Here is a 4,184-nt window from a genome sequence, read left to right as displayed (position 1 = left end):
GTTTAATGTAAATGTTTCAAATAAAAAAATGTAAAAATAAATTTGATAAATTGCAAATGACAATAAATCCTTTGTAAAATTTTGCATGGTAGAACCAGAAGCTGCTTTTCATATTAGTGACAAACAATAACAGTAACAAGTTTTTTTTGACAAGTTTAAAGTTTCTTTAAAATACATTCAAAATGTTTAAAAATTAACTATTTGATGAAATGAAAATTAAAATATAGCTGTATCTGCAACTGTATTTGATAATGTTTTGAACTTTTGAAATATTGCATGGTAGAACCAGAAGCCGCACTTCATATTAGTGACAAACTTTGGCATTTTTTTGATGGATTACCTTCGTTTTTGCCTTCTACTTTTCATTTAAAATGTTTCCAGTTACAGTTCTTCTACATATTAAAAAAGTTGTTGTGGCACACTTCCACTACTAGTGGTACAAGGCTATCCCGCCGCCCTCTGTGGCCCAAAGTTTAAAACTGTTGTTCTTTTGAGGCCCTCAAGGTGGCACTTGCAGCCCACAATTGGGCCGCGGCCCATGGGTTAAGAGTCTCTGCCCTAGAAATTCACTTATAACATTCTCATAACATTCATTTGTTGGGACTTGGTGGTGGAGATGCAGGGGGATGAGGTGAAAGTCTCGCCACTGATGCCTGTGCCCACTCTCAAAGGCTGAACTGGCACTACCTCTTCTCAATCGAGTATGGGTATGTGCTGGCCTCTGCCACTTCTCTCCAATTTTAATTGGACTATAAAACAACACACATTAACAGCGCATCTGAGGGTGGAGGTACTGTATATGTGTAATAATTTTTTTTCAGTCCCCCGTTCCTCGTTTGCCATTTGGGGTTGGGGTCCGAAGGAGGGACAGATTGTCTGGTGGAGGCCTGGGCTGCATGTGGCTCGGGGCTTGGGTGGGTTCCGGGGCGGGTCTGGCATTCTGGCTCCTCTGGGGCTGTTTGGATTCTTAGATCATGGCTCCTGGTTGCCATGGTTTGCCCTCTGGCTGGAGTTGCCGCCGAGGTCCAGCGAGTGGTCAGCTGGGGATGTGCACTTGGCCATGGGCGGGGTGTGGGGGTGGCCGGGGGTGTGGCTTTGCTGCGAAGAGGTGGCTGGATGGTCAGCCTGGTGCAGCCCGGATTGAGCTTTGGCTGTCTGCTCCTCTCCCCATAATGAATGGGTCTAGCTCCTGGGTCCAGATGCTGCCCCCTGTAGGGGGTGGGTGCATATCTTGGACCTGGGGGTATAGAAGTGTGTATGGGGAGTGTGAGTGGAATATGGCATGCATCTTGTGTGTCTTTGAATAAGTGGTTGTGAGGGTGGGAACATGTGATTGTGTCTGTGTGTGCCTAGATAATTGCCAGGCTGGGACTTGGGCCACCCCCTCTTCTCGTTCATCTAGGGGCCCACTGCTTGTGGTGGGGCTCTGCCCCAGTCGTACTGTCCTCTGGTGGATTATGCCTCTGCCCACCTCTGCTGGTGGCTCTCAGAGTCTGGGGCTGGGTGCTGGGGCATGTGCCAGCTTGGCCTGGTGACTGCCTGGTGGGGTTCGACCCGAGCCACCCGACCCCTGTCAGGCCTTGGCTGAGGGGTGGTGCGCCCTTAGGACACAGTCCTCTGTGTCCATGCCTGGATCTGCATCCGGCGTAGAGGGTCCCGACAGGTCCTGTGGACTTGTCGCTGCTGACCCAGGGAACTTTCTGCGTGGGTTACTAGGGTGACTCTCCTGGTTCTCTCCCCTGGTCTGCTCTGGGGGTGGGTAAGCGGTTTTTCGAGTGGTGGCGCCCCTGGGGCTCGGCGCTCGGGGTCGCTCTCAGACCTTTGCCTCTGGTCTACCTTATGTCTGCCTTGGGCCTTGGAGGTCGGGTCTGTGGGTCTCCACAGTCATTATTACACATTCAAATAGAGAAACCTTGTATATACATGCATGCTCACAACTGCACACAAACAAGTGTCCAGATTCAGGTGTTTCTTAAAGAGATCCCTGATTAGTTGTAACATTAGACTTTATTTGATAAACATTTATTTTAACTGTAAAATAAAGACTGTAAAAATACTATAGGATGTTTAGTTTTTATAATTTTTAAAAATATATTTTAACACAGACGGAGCCATTTTATTTACACGCAAAGCATTCTGGGTAAATGATGACGTGGATAGGTCCTTGGTGTGAGGGTGCTAGCGAGCTATATCCACCCTGAAGGTTACTCTTGGACAATATCTGATGATCGACTCTTTTAAATGAAACCAGAGAGCGTTGACAGAGAGGAGAAGGTAGAAATGACTCAGCCTGGAACTGAAAATATGGATGGAGGACAACAGAGCTGCTTCATGGAAGAAGAACACTGCAAGATGCAGTGAAATGCCAGCAGTTTTTGATCCAGCCACTTTTGGAGTAAATTTGCAAAGCCCTTCTGTGCTCCTCTCATACTAGGTGCCTCGTCAGTAGCCACTGACACCAGGTGAGTGGTGTTAATTCCTTTGTCTTTTAGACAACTCACAACAGCCTCACAAATGTCCCGCCCCCGTGTTTGGCCTTTTAGCAGTATGAGTTAAATCGGTTCCTCCTGCGGCCCATCAGAGTTCACATACCTTCATAATAGAGCTGTCTGCTCACTATCATTTACATCACTTGACTCATCACAAGCAATTGAATATGCTTGAGCTGAATCGATATCATCAATTTGCCTACTGGTGATGTTTGTTGCCATTTTAATGGCCCTGTACTTGATGGTTTTGGCAGAGAGAGGCATGTCTCTAATTTTCTGAATAATTTCCTGTTTGTTTTTTAAGTCCAAGAATAGATGCTCTGATATTTTTATGAATTATTCTTTCATGTATTCCCCGTCTGTGAGAGGCGTTCCTCTCCTTACGATGTCCTGAACTGCCACAAAACTAGCAGCTGTAGTTGAGTTAGGAGAGTTGAGCCACTTATTGAAAGTATGTTTGCTCTGCTCAGCTTTCCGTAGCAGTTCTGAAATCACTCTCTTTCGCTCATCTTCAGTTTGGTACTTTTCCAGAAAATGTCTTTCAGCGTTACATTTTTTGTTGTTTGCTAATTTCTCGCCACATATCAAGCACACAGGATCATTGGCGGTGAAGGCAAATGAATCTGTCCACGCAGAATTAAACTCTATTTTCTTCTGAGACTTCTCTTTTTTGGACTTACTCATAGTGAGCTATGGGTCGCTATGGGTTAGCGTGGGTCAGACACTCAAGGTCACCTGCAGGTAAAGGCGAGGGCTGTAGACATGGATGTGGCGTGTATTTTAGTTGACAAATTATTTAAAAAAATTTTAATTTAAAGTAACATTTCAAACTCCAAGATAACTTTGCAACAAAACAAATAAAAAAATTAAAGCAAATAAAATGTAATTAAGAGATAATCATTACTCGTTTTCATGTTTTTAGTTTTATTTTTTTTTATTTTTTTGTCAAGGCCAGAGGGAGACACGACAAGAAGGTTAAAGAGCCGCTCGCGGCTCTGGAGTCACGAGTTGCCGACCCCTGTGCTAGAGGAATGTCCTTGGGGGAAAATCATTAATTGTGGCTCTGCGCCAAATCGTTTCTTCTGCAGATCACGTGCACATGACTGATAATTTTTTTGAATAGTGTGAAAAATCCCTAGAGGGGTCACTCGGCTGGGCGTGCTTTAAAATCTGAAGAGGTGGTGTTTTAGGATGAAAGGAGAAAGAGGAAAACATTTGTTGACATGCATCCACTGTAAAAGATAAAGGAGACCTTGAAGAGTTGGAGTTAGTGGCCCCTTCGGTTATGGATTTAGATATGAAGCAGTTTGTTGAAAAAGTGAGAAATGGTGTGGGGTTTTGGAACTTCAGAGATGCAGTCGTCAAAGAAAGTTTTCAAAAATATTGTAGATGGATTTTCAGGACAATTAAGTTGGTTGTTTGTGAGAGAAATGAACTGACTGAAAAGACCTTGACGTCTGAAATGATTCCAACTTCGTGGACGTCTGCACCTGACATGTCGACTCAACAAGTCTGCAGGCTTTTATAAAAACATTGCTTTTACTGTATATGGGGTGCCGCTTGTAAAGTTACACAGTTAAAACTTACCACCAATATTTTTGTTTTATTTAGTCTTTTATTAGAAAAAAAAGAACAGATTTATTTTTGAAAGTCAGTTTTTCACCATATGATTCATACATTTATAAATGTCACAGT

At 44.0% G+C, this 4,184-nt stretch overlaps 1 protein-coding gene across 1 annotated transcript in view; it reads right to left on the bottom strand.

Annotated features, from left to right (window-relative positions):
• Nucleotides 1-4,184, bottom strand: part of rbp3 (retinol binding protein 3) — a gene marked incomplete at its 3' end in the record, with an annotated part of 15,769 nt that overhangs the window by 8,507 nt on the left and 3,078 nt on the right.

This window comes from Austrofundulus limnaeus, unplaced genomic scaffold (genome assembly GCF_001266775.1).
Source record: "Austrofundulus limnaeus strain Quisiro unplaced genomic scaffold, Austrofundulus_limnaeus-1.0 Scaffold259, whole genome shotgun sequence".
In the NCBI taxonomy this organism is placed as follows: Eukaryota; Metazoa; Chordata; class Actinopteri; order Cyprinodontiformes; family Rivulidae; genus Austrofundulus; species Austrofundulus limnaeus.
This window is presented reverse-complemented; position numbering and strand designations above follow the sequence as displayed.